General features: G+C 38.7%; 1 long non-coding RNA gene across 1 annotated transcript; it reads right to left on the reverse strand.

Annotated features, from left to right (window-relative positions):
• Positions 1-1,115: 1,115 nt before the first annotated feature.
• On the reverse strand, positions 1,116-27,961 carry LOC121645959. Its single transcript, XR_006011541.1, has 4 exons — positions 27,895-27,961; positions 14,559-14,561; positions 12,365-12,379; positions 1,116-1,126 (listed from the first exon to the last, which is right to left on the reverse strand). It is a non-coding gene; the product is annotated as an uncharacterized LOC121645959 (long non-coding RNA).
• Between the last annotated feature and the right edge of the window lie 3 nt (positions 27,962-27,964).

Genomic DNA, 27,964 nt, shown 5'->3' on the forward strand with positions numbered 1-27,964 from the left:
CGAGCTCAGAAGAGTATGTTTTAGGTTTCAATAAAGTTTTGTTTTTAAAAAAAAGTATGTTTTTTTTTAAAGTATGCTTTAGTAGAAACATTACAAAACCAAATACATTAAAAGCATGTTTGTTAAATAGTGACAGTAAAATTCGGTAATATTTGATTTGAGGATTTTTAAGGGGTTAATGAAGTGTGTACCAGCTGGAAAACAAAAAAGCGTCAGGCCATTTTTCTTTTTTTTCATTGGTGTTAACGTTCCCTGATCCTATGAGTAATTTCATAGGTTTAAGTGATTCAACATCCAGGGTTGTTGCTATGGGAAATTCTTGTTGGCTAGGTAGGCTGTCCCATTTCATGAACATTAAGCAGACTTCGAAGTGTGTAGACCTTGAACATAGACTGTTTATAAAAGATGGACGGAGCCTCCATAACGTCACCCGTAGGTTTCTGAAGAGCTGAATTGAAGCTCACTGGGCAGTTCCTACCGTCGCCGTCCTGTCAGCGTCACGAGTGTTGTCATTCCCGGTAAATCCACAAATGGGCAAAGAGGTGGAGCTGAGAAGGGGACTGTGAAGGTGGGGGTGGATGATTGACACCCATGAAACTCCAAGCTGCCTTTAGCTAAGAGCTAACCGGGCTAACCCAGAGCTAACGTTAGCTAACCAGCTAACGGAGGTAGGCAGGCTAAAGCTAACTAATTCCCTCACTGCCTCTTGGTGAGACTTTGAAAACTTTTTTTAAAAATTTGTTTGTTATTTAACAAATTTGTTAAATTGTTGATTTTTTTTCTTCTTTTAAAGAATGTATCTGGCAAACAAGGAATATTTTCTGATTCACATGATGTTTCCGTAGTCAGTGATAGTATTCAGTAAATGGTGTTGGCTGAGGAGAGAGATGCAGGAAGATTCTGCTCAGGTCTCACAAATGTTGGGTTCAGCTCTAGAAGAACCTCGTTCCATTATCCAGCAGTCCAAACTCTGCATCCAAATTCCCACCCTGTCATTTTGCAAGTAACAAAGCTTGAATAAACAAATCGAACCAATTTCAAGTGTGGAAATTGCTCTCAAAATAACAACTGTGAATATAGAAATGTATTATCTTCACCCTCCAAATCCAATTTATTTTATGCATATCTTCCCATCTAAATTGAATACAACACGTTACTTGTGTGGGAAATCTTTCTGAAAAGACTTGCCTTATCTTATCACAAGCTCCTATCTTATCCCAGGCATCTCTCCTTCTACTAAGCCAGAGGAGCCATCAACATGTAGAAGGCTCTGTTGAGGGATGTTTTATTGTCCTATCATAAGACTTTTATGCATTGTGTTTTCCAGAGCTGCCTAAAATGCCTTTAAACTGAACCTCTGCTTGGTGTTAATTGATATCTATGAAGTAAAAACATTTTAATTAAGTGAAATGATCAGATTAAGGGTTTCAGTTACCATGTAGAAGACATACGAGGTAGACTATTTGGAAAATTGCTTAAAAATAACTGTTTTCTTTAGAAAATTTATAAATAGTAAATGACATTTAGGAGTTTACTGACAGAATCTGATGGCGATGAACAGGAAACCATCACTGTTCAGACCTTTTCAGAGGTGAATCTGAAATAAATCTGGATGTGGTCAGAGCAAGTCTCAACTCAAGACATCTTGATGGAGACATGTTCATTATTTGTAGGCATCTAGTTTTATCCTTGAGGTCTCTCTTGTACCTTCAGATTTTGTTTTAACAAAAAAAAATCTTTCTTTTCTCCATAGATAAGAAGGTCTGACTCTAAATGTGTCCCTCAACTTTGCAGCCACCTGTGACCTTCAGATGAGTTAAGCAATGCCCCCCTGCTGGTAAATAGATTGCAGTGTTACATGGATTGAATTACCCTAAACACTATTTTCATTTACATTTTCTGTTTTTTTTTTGTAGTCAGCAACACAATCCCAAAGCAGACACAAATCGAATCGATTTAGGACTAAATGACAAGCAGGTTATTTCCAGTGTTGCCAGCAGAGTTCACAAGTCATTTTGGAATTTATTCAGATTGGTACATATGCTCCTAATATATAAAATAAGAGATTTTCATGTGAACCAAAAACCCCCTGGATGCACAGATACATTTTACTTTCTAATCTAGTACTGAAGTTTATAAACTATGTTTGTCTGAATATGCAGAGGATGAACAAAAAACTACACACAAGCTCAGGGATGACCGACTCCAGACCTCTAAGTCCAGTGTCCTGTAGGTTTTTAGATGTTTCCTTATGCAACAAATCCGACTGAAATTAATGGCTATGGTTAGTGCATAACTTAACAACAAGCTATTGGGTAAACATTTTATTTTATCATAATCTAAAACCTGCAGCACAAGAAGTCCAGAGTTGGTGATCTCTGAGCTTGTGCAGCAGAAACATTATGATAATAATGATAAAAAATAAATAAATACATAAATAAAAACCTGAAATGACTTTGTGAGTTTAGATAATATAAATATTAAACTTTTAAAAAATTGAATAAAATCTTTCAGGTCCAATAAATATATCAAACATCTCTAAAGCAGCAACAGCTGTAACCTGTTTTTCTAATAAACAGACCCAGTAAAACCAGTTGTTTCCAGTATTTCTGATGGTTTATTGGTCCCAGTTTAACGTTATCTGGGGTGGGCATGGCAAAGCCAGTAGTTTATAGAAATATTTATAAACTGCTTCATTAGAATTTCTTTTTCCTTTGTTTTGGACATTTGGAAAAAGTGGATTGTGTGGATCAGATGTTTTCATCGTTTTTTTTTCTTTAATTTATGAATCATAAAAAGCTTTAAACTGAGGGAGAATTTTAATCTTTATCTTATTTGAATTTACTGCATGGTTATAAATGTTCACAGGACAGATTTACATCATAAATCATGATTATGTATGTTTATCTGCACTAATCACAGAATCATCTAAAGAAAATGGGCATGAATATTCAAGTCTTGAAATTGACTTGAGAAGCAGATCTCAGAATTTTTGTATAAATCAATTAAACAATAAATGTAGTCTTAAAAAAATGAGCAAAAGTGCAGAGAAAAAAAAATGCTATGTTTATGACTTTAGATAATTATTTAGCCTAGATTTTTATTCTCCACATTATTTAATAAAAGAGGGCAAGCAAGTCTCTAGTCCAGTTCAACGTGAACCTGAAACATCCTCTACAGCGACATTGTTCAGTTGCACGAAATGGCCTACTTTTCAGATTTTTATTCATAATTAATCCATAGAAAACAATCTGCTATGCATCATTTGGGCTCTTCCTCTCGGTGCATGTTCTGTTCTTAGTCATGTCTCTTGTGGTGGATGGAAAGTTTTGTTTGTTTTTGTCTTCTTTCAAAGACAGGGTTCTTTATTTGTCATATAGCCATGTTCGTAGAAAGAAAAGAAAATGAGTATATATTTTTTCTGCATTAGTTATCTGCGTTTTATAGTTAGTAGTGTAATAAATGATAATAATTAACTGTAACTGTAACTGTTAACTGCATATTACCCTTTTAAGATGGCCTCTATAAGGTGGTGTTTTTGTTGCCATTAGAACAGAACTAGAATTGAATGGAGTTAGAGCTGATATCATGATGCTAGGTAGTGAAATGCCCACATTCATTAGATTATATCACAAATTAAATCAACTAACAAATAATGAAACTGCTGGGAGGCCGTCCTGTAAAAATAATAAATACTGATGTTAAAATCATTTTGCGAGGAGACAAGGTATAAGAGGCCAAATGAACGACATAGAATGCAGTGATGTAGCAGATGCTAACGCTTAAATCTCTGCTCCCTTGAGCCCTACCACATATAATATAATCCAGCTGTATGTAATCTAAATGTAGTGATTATTCTGAGAGTTTATGTGGCAAATCCATAATAAGTGAGTATTTATCACATTTTCATAATTTAAAAAGATCACTACTATGTTGCTAAGAGACCTCTATTTAGACCTGGACATGATGATGAAGCCACTTCCTGTCAGACTTTCCACCAATCAGAGAGCTTAGATTGACAGTAATGTCCAATCAGGAGCAGCCAAAGATCAACCAGTGAGCAGAAAGTTCTATGTGTGTGTGAAAAGAAGAAAAATAATGCTCCTCTATGGCTGGAATAAAGCCAAGAAGACGTTTCTGATGCACGGTGGCGCCACAAAGCAGCTGAGCTGGAGTTGGTTTAGTGAGGATAGCAGGTAAATAGTAGCAGGAATAACTGGAAATAAGGAAAAAGTGGAAACATGGAAATAGTTTCTGTTGTGTGTTTGTTTCAAGGCCAATATTTTTCCTCCTGAAAGCCAAGACTTGAGAGTACGATGAGATGAGAAAAGGCTTGGTCACTGTTGATCTGTGTGTTATTTCTACAAAGTTCTGTTAGTAATAAATTCTGCTTTCTTCTTCTGGTCGGCCTTTATGCTGCTACATCTATTCATACATTCATTTTACGTCATTTTAGCCTCATAATCTGACAATTGAAACTGCCCTATGAAATAATGTCAGCATGTCGACTGAGATTAAAAGGGTTGAGCTTCTACAAGCATTTTTGAAAAAGAAATAAAAAAAAGTAAAACAAAAACAGGTGAACCAAAAATAGAAAGAAAAAAGACTTGGAGTTTTCAGGGTTAACATGTCTATTAATGTATGTGAGGCAAAATTTTAAATACTGAAGATTAAATCCAATACATCTCTGTTTGTCTACTTTAAATGGCATTTAGAGAAGATGGTGCTTCACACTCACACACACACACACATAAGTACACTTACACAAACACATGCGTGAGCACATGCACAAACATCATGTAAATACTTTGATTCCCAGCAGTTCCCAGGACTCAGCCCCCACACTCAGGGTCCAGCATGCTGTACAGAGGCAGGTCAGCGAGCAGGCGTATGTGTGTCTTGAGGGTTTACGGTGTGTTTCCCACACTGAGCGTTTCATGGCCCTGTACCTCGGGCTGCTTACTGATCTACCTAAACACTTCCTCTCTCACACTCCTGACTGACCTTTTCTTCTGCTCCCACAAGTTATCAGTTAGATAAGTGCCCACACACATGCAGACAGAGCTCATGTGAACAAAACTCCCATCCATCCATTTTCTTGCCGCTTATCCGGGGTCGGGTTGCAGGGGCAGCTTTAAGCAGGGAAACCCAGACTTCCCTCTCCCCAGCCACATTTGCCAACTCATGCAGGGGGATTCTGAGGCGTGTCCAGGCCAGCCAAGAGATGTTATGTCGCCCCCACCCAGTATCCTGGGTCTTCCCCAGAGTCTCCTTCAGTTCTCCACCTCACCATGGAGGCGTCTGGGAAGCATCCTAACCAGATGCTCGAGCCACCTGAAATGGCTCTTCTGGATGTGCTTATCTATCTGTCGCTTGACACCATAAAGTCAGCAATACCACTGAAAATTGTGGGGGCAGTGCTGAGCAAAATAGCTGACATGGGACCAGCAAAAGAAATTAACCAGAGAAGAAAAAGAGGAACAGGAAGAAAAAAAAGCAGAAGAAGAATGAATATGAGGACAGAAAGGCTATGCGGTGCATTACCGTCGCCAACCCGTGTCTGAACTGACTTCCGATCGTAAGAGTGAACTCTGAACTCAGCACTGCCCACTAGTAAACTGACTTTATAGCAATGGTAACATAAAAGACGCATGGAAGTCTCACTGTCTCACTGTAGGGGTTGCAAATTGTCTTTGAACTGTCTCTGACTTGTTTTTGGAACACACTGACCTTCTCTATGTGGATTCATGGATCCGTCATTGTTCTGCAGCATCCTGAACCTGAGACACCACACTTCTCTACTTTTTGTTTAATATTATTCTTTATCTTCTATAATGATGCTTTGATTCATATTTTATTACGATTATATTTCTAACCTGTTTCAAGTTTTTATAGTTATTTTTTTTAATGTGAATAATGTGAAAGGAATTTCGTTCCACAAATACATCTGATGTCTTTGACTCAATGACAGTAAAAAGTTCTGAGTCGGATCTTTTCTGGGCTGCTGCATCATTTTACAGTAGCATTTTGCTTTATGGCACAGCGTCACACAGCAACTGGATATCAATATACTGGCCATTTTTAACGTGTGCCATGGCTGATTCATCTAAGAAACATAAGAGGACATTAATGAAGAAAGAGAGGAAAAGAAAGAAAGGGGAGATTAGACATTAGTATGACTTTTACTGGCTGGAGAGAAGTCAAAGTAAATGGTAAATGGTCTGTATTTATATAGCGCTTTACTGTACCTGGAATGATACCCAAGGCGCTTTATATTATACATTATTTATATTAAATATTATATTATGCTGTTCAGTCAAAAAAGAAAGAAAGAAAGAAAGAAAGAAAGAAAGAAAGAAAGAATGAAAGAAAGAAAGAAAGAAAGAAAGAAAGAAAGAAAGAAAGAAAGAAAGAAAGAAAGAAAGAAAGAAAGAAAGAAAGAAAGAAAGAAATCAGATCTGGATAAAAAGACTCTTTCTGAATTGCTGACTGAGACAATGTCTTTTCATCCAGTCTACGGTGTTGACAGGACAAGCTTAGGTTAATAATGCAAATCCTCTCTAATGTATACTGGGACAAAGCAGTGGTCCAAACAAATTGTTGAACTCTGGCTGTACTTTGAATGTGAATGTACTCAGTGTTCTACAGTCATTTAGCAGATGCTTTTCTCCAAAGCGACTTGCATCTGAAGGTGGTTAGGCAGTAAGGTCTTTCCAGAGGACCAGACTGGTAGGTGTTATTATTCGTCCACTGTGGAATTCAAACTCAGGTCTCGCATGAGAAACGTATGCCCTGCTAACTGGAGACTCACTTTGACGTATTTCATCATATTTGACGCAGATGTTTGAACCTGGTAACAGAGTTCTGAAAGAAGGGACACAGATCAGAAAGAAATAACGTGGACAGCAGACCAAAGCCCCACCCTGAGAAACACCCCTACATACACACACTCCTCCACAAATCCCTTCACACCAAACTCACTCAAGATTAAGCATGTGTGAAATTGAAGACTTTCTCATACACACATACACCCCCTCGACCCCCACACTCAAACACACGTCCTTTCAGAGGAAAAGTAAGTAGTGAGTAGGATAGTTTTAAATGAGCAACCCACAGAGAGGAAGTGAAGGAGGAATTCTAATGTGAACTGTAATTAGCAGTTACTGGTCAGGATCTAAACATCCAGTATGGTCATAATGGATCCACTTTGATCATCAGAGCCTGTTTTACTGACTCATATAAAAGTTATGGGGTTAGAAAAAGTCTGATCCTGTGTTGTGGTGGATTTATAGTGTAATATCAAGCCTTATATAGTGGCTGTGATCATCAAGAAATTAATTATTTTTATCAAAACAACAGGACCTTGTTTTACTGGATGACAGTTTAGGTTACATCACATCTCAAGTAGTTAATATATAAAATATGCTCTGATTTTTAACATGTGTGTGTGTATTAAAGTAACTTGTGTGAAATTTTGTTTTGAAATCTTGTTTTAATGCTCTGTGTATCAAAAACCTAACACGTCTTATTTATTAATGCTTTAACCCTCATGTCATCATATCAACTCAAGTTTTTTTATACAGCACATTTAAAACAACCACAGTTGACCAAAATGCATAGCATGACTCACAATAAAAGTGAAAATTAAAAGCAACACAAAACATCCAATTAAAATGAGTGAAATGAGGAGGAATTAACTACAGTTAAAAGCCAATAAAAACAAATAAGTCTTCAACAGTTTCTTGAAAGCCTTACTAGAAGTAGTAGAAGTAGCACATCTAATTGACAATGGAATACTGTTCCACAGTGTTATCAGCAGCTGGTTTTCCAGTGTTGTATTTACTGCAACTTTTAACTCTTCCAGATGGGATCCACCCTGTAGAGGAGGTTGCATGAGATCCCAGAAGATGTTTGCACACACTACTCAGCAGCATCCTAACATGTAGCACAGCTAAATGACGGGGAGAAACAAAACCCTGAGAACAGCTCTGTCCACTTTAGAGCTTCTGCTAATTTCTCCTTTTCAAGCAAACCACACAAACAAGGAGTCACATGAAAGCAGAGACTCTGCTGGTTACAAAGATGTCTATTTCATCACTGTGAGACAAAAACTCTGGAGCTAGCAGCCAGAATCAGAAATCATGGCTCACTGTTGCTGTGTTGTGGTGAAAAGTTTGATTCCAGCTCTAAAACCTCTGCTAATGTGTTCTCCTGTAAGCAGGGGCGCTGCTAGTGATTTTGGGCCCAATGAAAAGAAACTGAAGTGGGCCCCCCTCATCTGAATCACTTTCAACATCTTCAGCTTGATTTTCAGTGTTCTCACTCTCTGCTGTCTCTCTGAGTCTTCCTACACTCTCTCGTGGTGTATCCTCATCATCTGAATCTGTACCCTCTTTGATGTCTTCCTCCATTTCCACTCTCCTCTCTGACAAACTTGAAGATGATCCTGGACCTGGCTCTGTAGTGTACATGGCATACAAAATTATATAGTATCTCCAATGATGTAATGTAATTTATAATAGTATCACAACCATTATTTCTGGTGGCCTCCCACTATTTTGTTTTAAAGGTGTTTTCAGTGATTTCACCAACAATGTGAAGGGAAACTGATTTGACTACCAATCCTCCACGTCATTGTTTCTCTCATGTAGCAGCACATGAAGTCTTATTTATCTCCAGATCTGTAGACTCACAAGTGAAGCATTAGATTAGTGGGGAAACATATGATGCTATATGGTTATTGCTAGTTAATCTTCTGATATCTAGAAAATGTAAATATTTCTCTGATTGGATTGAAAGCAGTCACCCAGTCTGCTGCACTAGAAATGTCTCTGTTCCTACTGCAAAGCAGGAGGATGAGTCCAAACTACTGACCTGACCTAACATTACAGTGATAGCTGAGCATTTTCTAAACGATTCAAATCGGTCTAAATAAATAAATAAAATATATATATTATTATTAATTCTAAACTATTTTTCTATTATACCTTTTTTTCTTAACAATAATCAATTAATTCAACACTCAGCTGCCCACCTCCTTCCTCGGGGGCCACCTGGACATGTTCAGGTGGGGAGGGGCGGGAGGGAATGTCTGGCAGCATCTGCTTCTTCTGCTCTAGTTTCTGTTCGGAACATGCGTGATTTCATTTTTTTATTTTTTCTAGCAGAGATGCTTGCTAATTGTTTGTCTGCATTAATTATTTGACTAAAATTGTGAAATGAATAAAATCCAGAGTTTTATTCAGAAATATGAGCCAATATGGGGAGCAAAGTGAGCTAGCTTATATGAACAAAGTTTAGAAGAGACAACAAGCTGAAGTTCCTCAACTTTCCATCAGACAAACTGACTGACCACCTCACCTCTGGAAGAACTGGGTGACGTACTGTCCACTCCTCTGTTCTCTCTCCAGCCTCAGCTTTTTTTTCTTTTCGTTTTAAGCTTCCTAACTTTTGAGGGATGCTGCCGTCTATGCATCCATCCACTCGCTGTCTGTCTGTTGCGCTGTTTCGCAGCTGTAGGAGCAGGTGGACTGAACCATTTAAGGGAAATATAGAGGGGGGTTGAGTGTTCAGAAATGTTTCCAAAACAAAAAAACTTAATGATACCGTTGCATTGTGACTAAATTGTTTGCATGATTGTAAGTTTATCATTAAGTATCAGATCATTTTGTCAGTATTACAATTGCATTGAGGGCCCTTCTGGGCCCCCTGTCACTCATGGGCCCCATGGATCCTTCCCCTTTACCCCCCCTTTTCGGCGCCCCAGCCTGTAAGCTATGCAGGTGGGTGACACTGGTGGGAGGTAAGTGACGCTAATGCTGAGACGGTAGATTCAAACCAGGCGTGCGCAAACATTTCTGCATTCATTCAGTTGTATTTTTTGCCAGTCTAATCAAAATATTCTTGAAAGTAGGAAAAATATTGTCTTTAAGGTACACTCTCACATGAGTAGTGAGGCAATGTCTGCCTCCTCAAAGAACTATTTAGCTGAATCTCATTCCCTCTGGTCCCCTGTGCTTAGTTCCATCACTTAGTGTAGGTGGAGGACTGTGATCTCGTTGCTATGGGGGTTGGGAAATGGCCGGGAGTGACTGGTGGTTGCGGGTTCTTTGTGGTTTCCCATGGTGCGGGGCCGGGCTGCTCTGCGGTGGGGGTGGCTCTGGGTCTGGCCCTGTCGGGGGCTGTGGGGACCAGCGGTTGGAGTTGCCTCGTGGCGGGGGGGTGAGGCCACTGGTGATTGCCCCGGGGCCGGGTCCCGGGGTGGCTGCGCTGGTGGGCTGCTGGCTCTGTGGGTGTTGGGTCAAGGGGGGGTGCTTGGGGCTCGCTGTCCTCTGGTCTGCCTGGGGTGTCCCCCACGGGGCATGGTGGGTGGGTTATGTGTGACGTGACTGTGTGATGGTGAGTGCTTGTGGGTACGGCACAGGGGAGGGTGTGAGTGTGGGGTTATATGGGGTGCAGACTGAAGTAGGTGGGGAGTGGGGGGAGGGGGTCGATGGCACCCTGGTTCTCGGGGTGTGCGGCTGGAACATCGGGGTGTTTGCTGGCCTACGCCAGGAGGCTGTCTGGGGGGGCCTGGTCCGCCTAGGCATGTTGTGGGCCCTCTGCCTTTGGGGGGTGGGGCGGCCGCCTCTGGGCTCCTGGAGCCCTGGGCCCTTCGCTTGGGCCCTGGGTAGCAGGTCCCTGGCAGGGCCGGCGGCTGCTGATCTTGGCCCACTGGGACCTGTGCCCCAAGACCATAGGGTGCTCTTGCTGGGGCTCTCCTCTGCCGCCCTTCGGGTGGGGCTGGAGTCGTCTTCGTGGTGGGGTAGCTTGGGTTGGTGCTCCGGGGCTGCTGCTGAGGGCCCGGGTCTCTGGCCCTGGTCTGCCTCTGACCTCCGTAGAGCCGTGGTCGCATTTGCACGATCTCACTCACCAATCTTCATCACTAATCACTCCTTATTGCTCATGCTCTGCATGCTGACACAGTCACTGAGTCGTCCAGTGGGTTTTTATACTAAGCGATAATTCTTTTTTTTATTTTTCCTGTGAGTTAGTATCTGGTCGCTGTTATGTCTTTTTGATTTAGTTATTATTTAAAACCTCTTAATGACTAGCAGCTCTGTTTTTTCTGTGTGTGTGTTTCTGTTTTTGTTTTTGTAAAAGTTGTAGGAAATTTTCTTTTGTGTTCATGTACAGGTGTACCAGTTTGTTGTCTGGTGATGGTGTGGATCGAAGGGTCGTTTCCTTCTTTCTGTGATCTTTTTGTCTCCTTTCTTCTTTCCCTTTTGCTCTTTTTGCTATTTTCCATCTTTTTCTGTCCCCTCCAGTCAGGTCCAGCAAGATTACTTTGATTCTTTGATTCAAAGTAAATAAATAAATAAATGAATCAGATTACCAAGAGGAGCCTTACCCATAGGCCTCCCCTTGGCAGAGCAAATTTGTTCAGCACGATACAGCAACCAGATTATCATTTTGCTGCTATGATGCTGGACAGGACAAGTTAAAAAAAAAAAAAAGGTACACTCTGTTACACACTAATATGTGCCAATTATTCTACCCTACATAATCTGGAATCCATTGTCATTTCTTTAGATGCAGAAAAAGTATCTGACCGAGGAAACTGGAAATTTTTATTTACAACATTAAAGAAATTTGGGTTTGGGTCATCTTTTATAGATTGGATAAAATATATAACAAACCCAAATGCATGTGTGAAGACCAATGATCAAACTTCTCCAAGCTTCTGTTTGCAGAGAGGCACCAGGCAGGGCTGCTCACTTTCTCCACCAATTTTTGCTATTTTTATTGAACCCATAGCTGCTGCCATAAGACAAAATAAATAAAGGAATTCATGCCAAAAATATCGAACATAAGATAAGTCTTTATGCTGATGATGTATTACTTTTCCTCCAGAACTCACCGACATCTCTCCCCCAGACAATCACACTCATTAACAAATTCTCATCAATATCTGACTACTCTATTAACTGGTCTAAGACTATAGTTATGCCAATTAACAGTGATTACAAAACATGCAAAATAATAGAATACGATCTGGAAACATTAGATATTTAGGCATAAACATTTCTCCCAGGTTATCCGAACTAATAAAGCTAAATTATGTCCAGCTCCTTAAAATAATAGAGGATGATCTCTCACAGTGGAGGCACTTACCCATATCATTGATGGGGAGGGTTGCCACAATTAAAATGTTGGTTCTACCTAAAGTCAACTGCCTTTTTTCAATGATACCCACAAAACCATCCTCCATCTGGTTTAAGTCACTGGACTTACATATATTTAAATTTCTATGGAAAAGAAAGCCATCACATTATTAGTCTAAACACTTTACAACAGACTAAAGACAGAGGTGGACCTGCCCAACTTTAATCACTATTTTCTTACCATAGGGCAACAATAACTGAGTTATTTTATTTAAAGAGTAATGTATTAGAGTATTAGTTACTGACAAAAGTAACAGTGTTACAGTAACGCGTTACTAGTAACATCTAGAGACATAAGACAAGTAAAAGAACAGTCATTGAGGGTTGCGTGTGTGGTTTCTCATTAGCGAACATTTGAGTTTTGTTTGAAAAAATTTGAAAGTGGCCCAAGCTCTGAAATCAGCTGGGATGCTGTTGCAAATTTCAGTTCCTAAGATTTCTTTATTCATTCTTAGGACTACTTATATAATTCCTTGGACTACGCTACTGATTCATAAGGTGACACTACTTATTCCTAAAACTACTAAATCTTAGGATGACTTCACTAAGACTACTTTAGTAATGCCTAAGACTAAGATGCTTATTGCTAGGACTACTTAGCTCATTCCTTTTACTTCTTCAATAATTCCTAGATATTGGGTTGCTATCCTCGGGTTTGCACTAAAACTATTGTGGTTTTCTTTTAGGAGGACATTTACATTTTCTTCTGTGCTCCAGGTGAATTTATTCTGACACAGTAACACTATTCTGATACTTCTGTGGTAATTTCACATGTCTCTGCTTTACTTTGAGACCAGGATTATACATGCACCCGTTGCTGTTGTGCAGATATAGTTAACTGTTTAGGCACCAAAGTCACAAAATTGTGACACCAGGCACCAGGCCAAATCTCCAGAAAGAGCTTAAACCTGTTATCACTTTCCACCACTAGAGGGCAGACAGGTGGATCTTCAATGTAAAAAGAAGAGGGGGTTAGATGGAGTCTATACAAAGTTTAAGAAATCACATTTGAAAAACACAACACAGAGCCGATGAGTCAAAGATACAAAGTCGATTACAGAGGAAAACATGCAACATATAAAAAAAAATATTCTGAAGGGGAATATTTGTCCTCTGGAAGACGATTGGTCATCTAGCAACAGTAAAAGTGATGCTTCATCACAGCACATTCGTTTATAATAACGTACCTGAAGCAGCACGTGTGGGAGATGACAACTCTCAAGCTTTACTTAACCAAGGTCAAGGCAGCAGGGGTGGAAAACGTAGCACTTAAAAATCTGTGGGAGCAGTATTTATCTAAATAGCACTGTAAATATCCATGATGACAGCTGGGTGGATTTGAAAAATGAGGAAGTGCATCACGGGGTGATCAGAGTTTGATGAAACCACTGGGTAATTTGGAAACTAAGATTTTATAAATATTAAACCCATCTAAATATATATCCATTCATCCACTTTCTATATTGTTTAGTCCAATTTTCAGGGTCGCAGGGAAGCTGGAGCCTATCCCAATGGGTGAGAGGCAGGTGCACCCTGGACAGGTCGCTAGTCCAACACAGGGCCAGCACATGGAGACAAACAACCACCCACACTCACTCCTAGGGAGAATTTAGAGAGACCAGTTAACCTGACATGCATGTCTTTGGATGGTGGAAGGAAGCCAGAGTGGCGCCTAAAGGGTTGATTTATTTTATGTATGTCATTTCAGACAGGAGGTAGAATAAATAGACATCATTATGCGAGGGTAAAAGATGCATCTTAATAAGCTAAATGGAAATTATATAAATAAAAAAATGTATCACTGGTACATTAAATGCTTGCTTGATATGGGTTTTGTTCGAATGGGTGAAGAATTGACGGATATGTTAGCCTAAAAAATGGAAACATCTTTATAAATAAGATTATACTGACATGACTGATCAGCTGTTTCTGGTCCAAGCTGGAAAACTTGGTCATGTGACCTGATCATGTGGCTAATATTAGTAATATTTTAGTATGAAATAGATTAAAGTCATTTTCTTGTAGATGTCCAGTTTTGACATCCTTGACTATCATCAGAAGTTTGCAACAAGCCACTTTTGATCTTATTTAAAAATGTCTTTTTATGTCTTAATTAATTTATTGACTTTTTTATTTACTTTTATTTCTGTCCTCATTTGAATGTATTTATCATTATTACTTTATTTAATATTTTATTTTCATTTTTATTCTAACCTTTTTTGTGATTTATTTCTTGATTTTTGTCCTGTGTTTATTTATTCTTTTATATATTTGTAAATTAATTAAGGGGTAAAGAAAACTGCTTCCTCCTTTTCTCTTCTGACACTATGCAGCTGAATGTAGTCTTTTTTAAACAGTCTGTTGGACATATCTAATCTTTTTTTCAGGTGATACTTAAAAGATAGTTTAAAGATTGGTTTAGTTCAGCTTTACTTTGGAAATGAAGTAAACAAGACACTCAAATGATTATTTGATTGTTAGAGGGGCTTGATAGTGGTGTTTGATATGGTGGTGGTGATATTGTTGTCTGGCAGGAGAACCCAGTGTATTTCTCTACCCCACTACTTACTAAACTTAATTTAACTGGAAATTGTGTGTTTCCAGTTGTCCTTTGTTAATATTACTACTTCTACTACTACTATTACTACTACTACTACTACTACTACTACTAATAATAATAATAATAATAATAGTAATAATAATAATCTTGTCCTGGTAAGACAGCAGCACTGTGAAGTTTGCAGCTGATTCCATGCAAAATGTTTAGTAAACAACAATGCATAAATTTCCAGTTGCTTAAGCAATGCAGGATCTGGCTTAAGCAATTACAATTACCTAGCGTTTTAATACATCAAGTAGAAAACAGGGATGGATGTATCAATATTTTGGAATCAGTACTTCAATATCTGGTAGTCAAAATATTGGATTCAGTATTTTTGTAAATATTGAGATAGCACTGTGTCGATACAGACCAAGACATTTGTTTTCACTCCAGAGAGTTTTTGGCCATAAAGTACACATGAAAACCAGCCACGGCGTCTTCCTGCCTGTCTTCCATGTCACATGATAACGGTAGCCTATCACATGTCATAGCGATGATGGTGACGTATTTTACTCGATTTATACAACTTCTTGAGTTTTTTTCTTTTTTTTTTTTTTCTTTTTTCTTCTATTTCCTTCTCATTTTAAGGATATTTATTTACTCATTGTTTTATTTTATTATTGCAATAAATATATTAATACACACTAAATGCCTACTGCCCATATGTTGTGTAAACTGACTGTTTTGTGTCATTTTTATATCAATGTCCTTTATCTGCTTTTAACTCTTATGTAGTTTATTTTTATTTACTTTTTATTTATTTTTCCTTTTGTGTATGGTGACCTTGGGTGTTGAAATGTGCCAAGAAATAAAATTTATTATTATTATTATTATTATTATTATTATTATTATTATTAAGGGGCAAGGTGTTAGTATTGATACTGATAAAAAAAAAAAAAAGTTCAATAAATGATTGTTATTGTATCAAAAGTAAATCTCACTGATCCCTAATAGAAAACCTCTCAGCAAATCTATCTATTATAGACCAGATTTGATATACTTCATTGTTATATTATTATATGTGCAATGTTTTTGCTGCTAAACATTAAAGTAAAATGGTTTCAAAATCCACTGTTTATCTCATAATATGTAAAAAAAATGTCTAACAACATCAAAGACTTCTTTCAAATTTAGTTTCCTTGCCTGTAAAATATTATCTGAAACGTGACCGCACCATGTCATGAAGGTCTGAACAACCTTGTCTAACAGCTGAACACAACGTGTGGCATTATAATCAAGTGTCAGGCCTTAAAGAGCTCCATTTTCTCCTCGCCCGTGATGTGCTTCAGAGTCCACAAATCATCAGAAATCTTTGACATTATCTCTGCTATTGTCTTCCATGTCTTCTGTTGCACACACACATTCACACACAGAGTGTATGCATGTGATTCGGCTGAGTTGAGAGCAGGCATTTGCTCGGTGTGAGGGCCATTTCTGTCATCTTCCTTTGTTTGCTGCACATGACACACTCCCTCTCCCACTGTGTGGTAATATGGCTATTTTCTCAGTCAATTTGCTACTCTCAGCATCCGAGCACATGCAAATAGGGAAGATGATACTGATTGGGGAATAGTGTTCGCCCATAAAATGCATGGCAACTATTTAAGTCCGGACTGTTGTTCAGCAGGTATACTGGTAATACTGTGAATTTGTTTCCTGTGTGGGGGACAAATAATTTATTACTGGTTAGATAGAATGAAAAAATCCTGAAGAGATTGCATGTTATGCATATAACACATATTTGTATTCCCACTGTGTCAGCTTTACCTTTGCTAGAGTAGCAATCTGTGCAGTGCCGGATCTGTAGAGCTGGTAATTGATGCCAGGAGCGAAACTGTCTGATGAAGAAGTGACGTTAAGGTACAAGGACTAATGATGGAAAGAGATTTCCATGTGCTACTGGTTTTTCTTTATTTCCAATTAGTTTAACCTTGGAGACAGCCATCTGTGTTCATTAAGAAGGAAAGACCTTTCATTGTCTTTTCTTTTTGGCTTGCTGTTTGTTTAAAAGTTTAGTGTACATCTTTTTTTTTTTAAATAAAAGCGACACGCAACTAATAGTTTGACTATTAGAGAAGCACTAGTGAACTTTGTCAGATTTTCTCAGGGAGCCCCCCTCAAACGAGCTCTAATCAAGCATCCATCTTGCATCCTGTCTCTTCTCTGAGATCTCTCCAGCCAGTAAAAGTCAGTCTTGTATCATCTCTTGCTCTGTCCCTTCTCTCTTCCCTTTTCTTTCTTCCTCCGATAATGTAAGTAAAGTTTATTTGCACAGCACCTTTCACAGTCATCCCAAAGTGCTTCACAAAGAAAGTAAGTCGATCAATTTCACAGCCAAATAAAATACATAAAATAAATTATGTAAAATAGAAGTAACAAATGTGAAATCAGTTATGGGAGCTCAAGTCTAACAGAAGGTTTGTTGGTACGAAAATGTCTTCAGCTAATATCCACCTATTTACAGTTTTGGGGCAACTACTTGACAAAAATTGGTCTCCTTGAGTCCTTAAGTGTGTGCAAAGGACAATTAAAAAAATTCTGGTTGGATGACCTCAGAACAGGTCAGGATGGATGTGGCAGATGCAGGTCAGCAATATAAAGATGAGCCTGATCATGAAGAGATCTGAAAGTTAAGACCAAGATTTTAAAATGAATTCTAAGACCAACCGGTAACCAGTAAAGTGACTTTCAAACAGGGGTGATATGAAACCTTCTGTTAGAGTGATTCAGAAGTCTAGCTGCAGAGTTCTGAACCACGTGAAGTCGGGCTAGATGTTCTTCACTGAGACAGGTGAGCAGACTTCTGCGGTAGGCAAACTGTGATGAGACGAAAGCATGAACTATAATTTCTAGTTGACTTCTTTGACACCAGTATTCTGTTTTTGAGTTGTTCCTCATATGAAAAAAGTAGTTTCTTATGAAATGTTTTAAGTGCTGTTCCAGAGACAGCTCAAAAACTACACCCAGGTAATTTTCTCCTAATTTTCCAGCCTGTATGTTAATATCGAGCTGCCGGTGTGTAACATGGTGCTGTAAAGCGAGAGTCGGCTGTATAGTGATGCAGTGTCCAGAAGTAAAAGTAGTTAATGTGGTTATTTAGTGTCAGGACACTGTAGGGCAACGAAAACTCCAGGAATGTACATAGCAAATATCAATTTACTGCTCCTGAAAGTTAAATGATGCTGCTTTAAGACCAACGATCTGTTCTGTGTATAGAAGAGAATTGCTTGTATTGATCCTTGAGAACATGATCTTCTTGTTCACTGTGCGTAAGACGTGTAATCTGGTGAATGATGACAGCATGACAGACTGAAGGAAGGAAGAAGCAGAGCAGAGGCCACACACAAAAGCTGACAGACATGTATCACTTAGGGTAATAACCACTGCCCTATCTTTATGAAAGGCCCCTTTCACGCTACCAAAAAGTCGTGGACTCCCCCAAAAAGCTCTTGCTAAAACCATCCTTGGCTTTATGTTTCCATCAGCTGCTTTTCTGCTATAAAAAAACATGTCACGGATATCAGTCAAGATTGCTAACACTACAACATTTAGAGATGTGGAGAGCAATATTTCTCTCCATTCTGTCTAAGACCTGTCCCTTAATAAACCTAAAGTCTGTTTTCAGGCTTCCAAAACACTGGTTCTAAATGTCCAAATGTTAAAGACCTTAAGCACATCCACTTCAACTCGTCTATATGTGGACATGACATTCATTTAACAATCACACTCTGTAGCCCTCCCCAGTTTATCTGTGTGATTCAGGCTGAAAAGTGAATAATTAGGCCATTCTAGAAACACTCCACTGCAACTTCTTTTGGTTCCTCAGTTTTTTTTTCCATGTATAAAAACAATAAAATGAAAATAAAATTAATCCTGAATGGACCGTTTTTTAACTTTTGTACCAACTGAGACTGAATAAAGACAAACGAGACGAAACAGAACTGACTGATGAATTATTTTAGATAAAAATCAACAAAAATTAACATGATCCTAACCTGGCAATCACATGTAGACACACATTGAAACACACATATCCCTTCTTTACACCGCCCCCTATAGCTCAGGTACATCCTCCTGACTCCATCTCCCCTCCCCAGTTGCTAGGCAACGTGCTTCTTGTGCGGACACCCACCTGCCTTCAGGCTTCAGTGCTCTAAATTTGGTCTTAATTGCAAATTGAGTGGGAGAGCAGACCGACACAAGCTGAATGAGAAGCAGGTAGTCAAAGCTCTGGCTGCGACCACTGAGACAAGTAAGCCTCCATGAAGAGACAGAGACAGGCAGGAGACACATGACTGGCTTCAGATAGGAACATGTAAGCTGATGATGGGTGGGAATGGACACGGTAAAGTTTGGGAAGAATAATAAAAAAAAAAAAAAAAACAGCCTGTAAAGTACATGCTGATGCAAAAGTCATGTCAGTGAGTTGAAATGTTTAATCTCTTCATAAGCCACCACTGAGTCGTCAGTCAACTATCATACACTCAGTAATGTTAATAATGGAAGGTTTGCTTTCTGCAGCAGTACCATGTACCAGTACATGTTTACATGTTTACTTGTTTACATGCGCAAAATTTCTTCAATCAATCAATCAAGTTTCAGTTCTGATCAGACCTGCACTGTTTACATCGACCCTGAAAACTTCATACTGAACCCTGATAGTTAATCACTGATCATTCAGGCGGAACTGGAGGGTTGGACCCCCGTGAAATCTGATTGGACACCCTAAGTGTCACCTTAGATGATTGACAGGTCATGATGATTGACAGAACATGAAAATGTGGAGAAATATATCCTGTAACCACTTTAATTGAGTGTAGAAAGAAATAAGAATGCAGAGAAAGAGACATTTTTATTACTTTTTAGTAAAGAGGAAGAACACAGATCAGGTGGAGCACCCAGACCCAGTATCAGCAGCCCCACAGTTCCCAGTTCCCAACGTGGAGCTAGCCACACAAGGATCCAGCCTACCACCACCACCACCAGGCAGTAGACCAGAAATGATCCCCCTACTACCACATCAGGATCCACATATTGCTCTTCAAAGCAGCCACCTTACCTTCCTGTAGACCTTTTTAAACTTGTAAATATTTCCACTTGATGATCCAGATTATTAATGGTAAATTTGTATGGTACCTTTATCCAAAGCGCATTACATCTACGTCACATTCACCCATTCACACACACATTCACACACTGATGGCGAAAGCTGCCATGCAAGACGCTCAACCACGACCCATCAGGAGCAACTAGGGGTTAGGAGTCTTGCTCAGGGACACCTCGAACATGAACTCTCCAGGCCGGGATCGAACCGGCAACCCTTGGGCTACAGGACAACCACTCTATATTTTGCGACATATTTTGTGTTTTTGTGTGCAAACTGGGCCATGCAATACAGAGAGAAGAGCAGAAATGAAGAGTGCTGTAAATAAGAAAGATATTGTTTAGTTGTTTAAAAAGAGGAGGAGGTACAAACCTGTGCTAAAGGAAAAGTCTAAAGACAGGTGTGTGCTGCTCTAATACAATTGTAGGGAAACACTGTTTATGAGAAGCATTCAGGAGCCAGAAACTGGAATCATACATTGCTCATTGTGAATCTGTGTCCGGTTAAGTGGCAGTTTTGAATTAATAATCATCTGAATCCAGTGATCAGTGTTTATTTTTACTGCATTCTTGGTTGACTTCATGTAAATTTCTACAGTTTTTATATTAAGTGATGTATTATTTTTCCTTTTTCAGACCAGATCTGTAGTTTTGACATCCAGATCAGTTTCAAGATGTTATTAATCTTTACATTGTTTGTGTGGAGTTGACAAAGATCCTGAACTCATAGTTGAATCCGTTGTTGTTTAGAATATTAGTAAATCTGTGTTGTTTACTTGTGTCCTTATAGAAAATTGGGTCAGGAATTGATATGGGAATAAGGTACCGGATCGGTCGGCAGAATTGATAATGGCTTTAATATCAATAATATCTTATCAAGTCCCATCCCTAGCTGCAACTTTTAAAGTAAAACATGATTATATCGGTGCCATCATTGTTGCTGGGATTTATGTGGATAAATGGAGGACTCTGGGTATGACAGCAGTAAGCAGCTCATTACATTCCTGGGGCACATGCAGTTTATCTTTGTGTAAAAATGTGATACAACTGAACTGGATGAAACAAATTCTCATTGCAGCATCTTTTCCTAAATCCTTCTGAATTTCTTCTACTTTTTTTAATTAGATTTTTTTTCTTTGGGCTTGACTTGTTGCAGTGGTCCACTGTTCTGAAACGTCCACTTAACCTCGTTCCTTTGTTTTACTAATCCCTTTGTCCTCCAGGAAGCCTGATTACTACGGATGGATGATAGCAAAATCTTTACTGTAGTACCATTAGTTTATGGTACTTTTTCATGGATATTGGTACCAATACATTTTTTCCCCTAAAGGGAAAATCACAGGATGGTACAGTGTGTATTACTATCTTTATTGCAAAGGCAATATGAAGCATAATTGTTTGAAAGAAATTATCATAAAATGATAGTAAAATATATTAATGAGTAAATTAAATAAAAATAAAATAAAATAAAAAAAATCTTTTAAGATGATTAAATAATTTTCTTAAACTTGTTATTATATCATATAAGTTATATGATAGCTATCATAATATTAAAACACAACACCACTAACCACTGGCACCATAACCATCATGACATCTGATAGGCTGCTATCATCATGTGACCATCATCTCATGTGACATGGGAGACAGGAAGGAAACCAGGAGCTGGGTTTTGTCGTGTTATTTTATTGTCTAAAACTCTGAAGGGAAAAGAAATCTCATAATTTTTTCAGCTCAGTTGTATCCCCGTTTTTAACATATCAGTTGTGATATTTTTGTTGGCAGATATCAAAATATTGATTCCAGAGTATCGATACACCCATCCCCGTAACAAAAAAAAAGAACATTTTTTATCCTTTAGGGATCTCAACCGTAAACTGAATCTGATCTTTCTGTTATAAAAACATAAAGCTTAATTATTATTAATTGTTACAAGTGACAAATTATTTCCATGCCTTAGGTTTCTGTCCTGTTTCTGAGATGTTGTCCTATGAAAAATAATATGTCAGGGATATTAGTCAAGATTTCTAACACTACAACATTTTGAGATGTGGAGAGAAATGTTTCTCTCCACATCTCCACATCACGGTGTTCATGTTGGTAGAAATGTCATGATGTGTAATTAGGACATGGAAAAAAAATAAAGAGGAGGTGATCGTGATGAAGTTATAAGCTTCTTTTTTGATAAGTTAGTAGAACAACTGTCTTACTTCTTGTTTTGTTTGATTTTTCTTTACTCTTTCTGGTAGAAATATAACATTAATTTATCCATCATGCGTTCTCTTCCTCTCAGGCAGCTGCTAGGCAACCCTGCACTGGATAAAATGTGGAATAAAAATAGAGGAATGATTTGAAAGTGTGAATCATTAAAATTGCTAAGATACTGCGTATTGTTATTTGTGAAGTCTTTATTTCTACTTGCATTGTACCTTTTAATTTGTTCTTCTTCAGCTACTCATTTAGCACTTTTGAATCAATCACCATCCGAAGTTGTCCAGGCCGTGCAGGAAAGGAGCTTCACTTTGATTTCTCAACTCATAAATAAAATATTTCTTTTCAGTTTATAACAATGTCATGAATTCAGTTCATTTGCACCTACTTTTCTGCAAAAAAGACATAAAAGAAAGTAAAATAAATGAAATGTCCTTTATCCTAGCAGCAGTGATTAACTGTAAAAACTCAATGTCAGTTTTAGAAAACTGTTAGAAATCCTGGGCTTTTCATCAAAATATCTCAAATATGTTTTTAATGTTTTCACAGATAAAAAGTTTAATGTGTAATAAAACTGAAGTAGTGCAAGGCTCTGGATGAATTACTGCAGCACTAATGTCAAAATAAATAATTCTCATAGTGAGAGCTCGACAATTTTAAATCTATCTCCCACAACTTTCCCAACTTCTTGAAGTCTCCTGGACTGAAATATTACAGAGATACATCGAAAGACCTAAAACCCTTAACAGAGCACATATCGGAGAAGGCCCTCGTTCGCTCAATTCAATTACCACAGCCCTATACACAATCCACAGGAGACAACGGTGCACCGGATGCTCATTTCAACTCCTCTTTCCCCAAATCCCCACAGAAATCTCCTTCGGTTGGACAATGCACTTTTTCCCATTTGAAAAAAAGAAAGAAAATCAATATCTGGTTTCAATACATGTGGAAGCCGATCAATAGCAACCCCGACTTTCTTTTTTTCCAGCCACACTCATTCTACAGTTTTCCCTCCATCTCTGGCAAATGGTAAACAGAAACAATGGTGTATGGTTATTGGGAGGTCAGGGTGCAGCCGGCAGAGAGAATAAGGCTGCTGATGAGAGTGCTTGAGCTGGAATCACCCAAGCATCAATGCCGTTAACCTCTCTGTGAATCGGCTTGGACAAAAGGACTGGAAGAGCACTCCCTCTCTCTCTTTCACACACACAAACACACCCAGGGAAACATGAACATGTAACCTACACAAAGGAGAAAATCACATTTGATTGGATGTTTTGTGCTTGATGAAGATTACATTTGACTGTCGGGAAAAAACGGCTGAAAAAGCTCCTGATTTAGTCATAATGCCGAGAAAAGATGGAAAACAGGTCAGAAAATATAAAATAGCCCAAACTCGAGCATCCGTGAATTCAGTGCATGACTAAATATTTTTTTTCTATTTAGGGTTTACTATGTGACATATGTTTCTACCGAAACCATCCACGAATCAGTTTAACCCTCAAAACTCCACCATGTTTTCCATTTTCATCTTAAAAAGGATCCCTATCACTACTGTATATCTAAGACACCTCTATTTTTACAAAGAAATGATGATAAAGTTCAATTCCTGTCAAACTTTTCACCAATCACAGAGCTTAGAATGATAGATAGATAGATAGATAGAAAAATAATGCTCCTCTATGGCTGGAATAAAGCCAAGAAGACGTTTCTGATGCACAGTGGCGCCACAAAGCAGCTGAGCTGGAGTTGGTTTAGTGAGGGTAGCAGGTAAATAGTAGCAGGAATAACTGGAAATGAGGAAAAAGTGGAAACATGGAAATAGTTTCTGTTGTGTGTTTGTTTCAATAACAATACTGAAAGCCAAGACTTGAGAGAACGATGAGATGAGAAAAGGTTTGGTCACTGTTGATCTGTGTGTTATTTCTACAAAGTTCTGTTAGTAATAAATTCTGCTTTCTTCTTCTGGTCGACCTTTATGCTGCTTTATCTATTCATACATTCATTTTACATCATTTTAGCCCCAGACAGCTGAGAAACATCATGTCTGATGCTGACTGGGATTAAAAGGGTTAAGCATCTACATGTATTAAAAAATAAATTAATTAAAACAACAAAAACAACAAAAAAACAACAAAACAAACATACAAACAACCCAAAAATCAGACTTCCAAAAACAGCAAACTTTGATCAAACCTGAACATAAATGCTTAGATTCAGTTTGACACTCAAATAATTTCTCAACCACATCTGATTTATATTAAAGGAAATTAAAAATCTTCTATATTTGCATTCATTAATAAAATTATTCTTTGGATAAAAGTGTCTGCTAAATGACCGTAGAATTTTGTCTTTGTTGTGTAATTTTTTATTTCCTGGTGGTGGCAATCACAAGGCTTTTCTCTGAAACAAAATATTACAGTAAATGTTTGGTCTTTGATCATAAACAGCCTGTGACTGTTTTCTTTCAGATTTTCCTTATAATAATAATAATAATAATAGTAATGTTTTGCAGACTTCCATCTTTGGTGGACTGGTATAAAACCTGAGAACCGTGTGATGAAGTGACAGCCGTCTTTGTCTGGCGGCTCTAAATGGTCTTTAGAGAGCTACAGAATGGGTGCCAGCCAGCCTGGGCATGGAGTGCTTCCCCTCTCAGCCCAACAAGGACCCCTCTTATCCAGCCTACCATGGCTGCTAGCAGAGCACAGTGGGGACCCTTGGAGGATCTATGGGACCCTATGGGGCTATTGTCTCATGAAAAAGGAATTACAAACAAATTGCTGAGGGCCAGCACATAATTTCAAGACTCGTGGCAAGTTTATGACTTGCTAATGTTCCTAATTACATGGCCGTGAAAGACTTAATTAATTGAGGGTTGTATTGGAGACAGGGTGTGAGTGGGTGTGGGGAGTTTAGAAGACGGTTACAGAGGAAAGAAAACAGAAGAAAACAAAAACAAACTAGGCCCCAAAGTAAAGGAAATAAAATAAGAGAGTGATGAGAAAGGAAGTGGTTGTCTGTGTCTGTTATCATGGTTCCAGTGCATTGGTTTTTACTGCCTGAGGAGAATTTAGTGGCTCTCACTATTGCGTGCAAAAGAAAATGTGAGTCTCCAGGAAACGCGACCATTACGATCAACCCCTTGCTGATACCTAATATGCCCTGCGTTCCCCCCATGACTTTGCCAAAGTGTCTGTAATCATATTATTGTAAATGTTGGCGCAGTTAATTGCATGGAGAGGAAAATGGGCTACGCTTGGCAGGTTATGGGGAATTTTTTAAAAGTTTGTTTGCCCTCTGGAGTATTGGAAGCACTAATAATGGTGGATTGGAGGCGAGAGTGCAGTAGTGAGGAAGATGGAGAGAGAAAAGCAAGCAGGAGGAGGGCAGAACTTTAATGGGAGTGTTTCCTCTCGCGACTGAGGCTGACATGATTTCAGAAAATAAAGTAAAAAGAATACAGTTTACATAGATTAATTCCCCTGCATGTTTTTAACTCTGCTATTCATAAAGAAATGGATGAATAGTATATTAACCCCTAAAACTCCAAGCCATTTTTTGCATGTATATATATATATATATATATATATATATATATATATATATATATATATATATATATATATATTTATGTATGATGCTAATTAGTGGACACGCCTTGGATTAACACGCCTTGGAAAAACTATTTCCATGTTTCCACTTTTCCTCATTTCCAGTTATTCCTGCTACTATTTACCTGCTATCCTCACTAAACCAACTCCAGCTCAGCTGCTTTGTGGCGCCACCGTGCATCAGAAACGTCTTCTTGGCTTTATTCCAGCCATATAGGACCATTATTTTTCTTCTTTTCACACACACATAGAACTTTCTGCTCACTGGTTGATCTTTGGCTGCTCCTGATTGGACGTTACCGTCAATCTAAGCTCTCTGATTTGTGGATAGTTTGACAGGAAGTGACTTCTTCATCATGTCCAGGTCTAAATAGAGGTCTCTTAGCAACATAGTAGTGATGGTGATCTTGAGTCTCTGAATAAACACTACATTTAGTGGCTGGATTGGAAACCTACTGGATGGGATATAAAGACCTAGAAAACTTCTGCAGATCACCTAAAGGCAGTGGTGTAGTCTAGTTTATTCTAGTGGGTATACTCTGATCCACACATAACTGAGATCATGAAAGACTGGTTATGTGTTATCTAAATGTAAACAACACAAGATGTATAACAGCCATTCGTTTCCTCATGGGGATCCTTCACCCCAGGAGCTTTGCCTGCTTGGAGTGGGGTTGTTGCCGTGGTGATCAACCTTGTCCCAGTGGCTGGGGGTCCTGCACTGCAGTCCAACAGCTGTGATGTGGACTCTGGGCTGCCCTGATCTGGGTGGTTGCTGTGGTGGTCTCTTTGGAAATGGGTGGGCTGGCTCTCGGTGTGATCGGATCCCCAAGATATTGTTTCCCCACAGCAGCGTCAAGCCAGATGTTTATTACTTTTATTACTTTTGTACTAATAAACAGAAACTGTGGAGTTCTTGTTTGTGTATAATGTAGGGAGGGGGGACAGCTCTGTGCATATATGTGGATGTCTGTGTGACTGTGAGAGAGACAATGATGGGTGTGTTCTTAATTTGCTATGTCATATAGTGTGTGAAGGCTTGTTTTACTTTAATATGCATACATTTTTATCATCGTGTAAAGCACTTTGTGTTGCCTTTGGCAAGAAAAATGCTTAATAAATAAAGTTTGATGTGAATTGATTAACAGCTGCACTTTAACTAACCACTGAACAGCCACTGAGAGAACAAGACAAATCTTCAATAAATAAAAATTCATGAAAAAATATAGAGGCAAACATTCCTCTCTTGGAATAGCTTGAAAAATAGCACTCATGTAACACACATAAGTAATTTATTTGATGGTGTACAAGGTGTCCTTATTAATGGACATTTAAGATGACTATGAATTGTCTTAATTTTTATTTAACCATAATAACATGCAAATATAGCGTTATCTTTGTACATTTAAATAGTTTCCACCAGCTTTAAATGTCCAACATTTACTTAACTTTCCATTTATCCACTCTAATCAAAGATGCCTGTTTTTAAATTCCCCTACCAGACTCCACAAGATCGGCCAGGTCGAAGTCTCTTCTACGAGCACACACACACACACAGAGAGAGAGAGAGAGTGAGAGAGACTCACCGGGGCCCCGTTTCAGAAAGCAGGTTAAACAAACTAAGTTTAAAGTGCAACTCTGGGTTGACCAACTCAACCCGCTTTCTGAAACGCGGCCCAGGTTGGGCGACAGCGTCAGGCTCTCCTCCCCGCCCGTATGTGTAACTGCAGTGTCCCCCGAATCGACAGTGGAAACAGCACCAGTAGCAACACGCTCACTGACACACTGAAACAGTGTGATTTGACTTTGTTTTCTTTTCATGATTTTTCTCTGCGTTCCCTCTCCACTAACTACGCGTACCGCCCAAAACATCTTCTTCCTCTTCTTTTTCTGCTGCTGCTGCATCTTCTTCCTCTCATCCGCCACTCTTTAATTCACGGTTGTCTAGCAACCAGCCAACAGCTGTTAAGGACCGCAGGTCAGGATCAGGACAGACGGTCAAGCTGCTTTCTCTCTGCGGCGGCTCAACGTCACTTTTGACAGGATTCCTCATGGTCTAAACGGGCCGGCTTCGTGGCTAATTTATGATCGGGAAAGTGAAAGTTATGTCACGAAACATGTTGATACGCATCTTTGAGCATTTTTTTTGTGGTTATACGGAAATTTGTCACCTTTTCTAGTGGGTATACGGCGTATACCTGCGTATCACGTAGACTACACCACTGCCT

Source organism: Melanotaenia boesemani, chromosome 9, assembly GCF_017639745.1.
Source record: "Melanotaenia boesemani isolate fMelBoe1 chromosome 9, fMelBoe1.pri, whole genome shotgun sequence".
NCBI lineage: Eukaryota > Metazoa > Chordata > Actinopteri > Atheriniformes > Melanotaeniidae > Melanotaenia > Melanotaenia boesemani.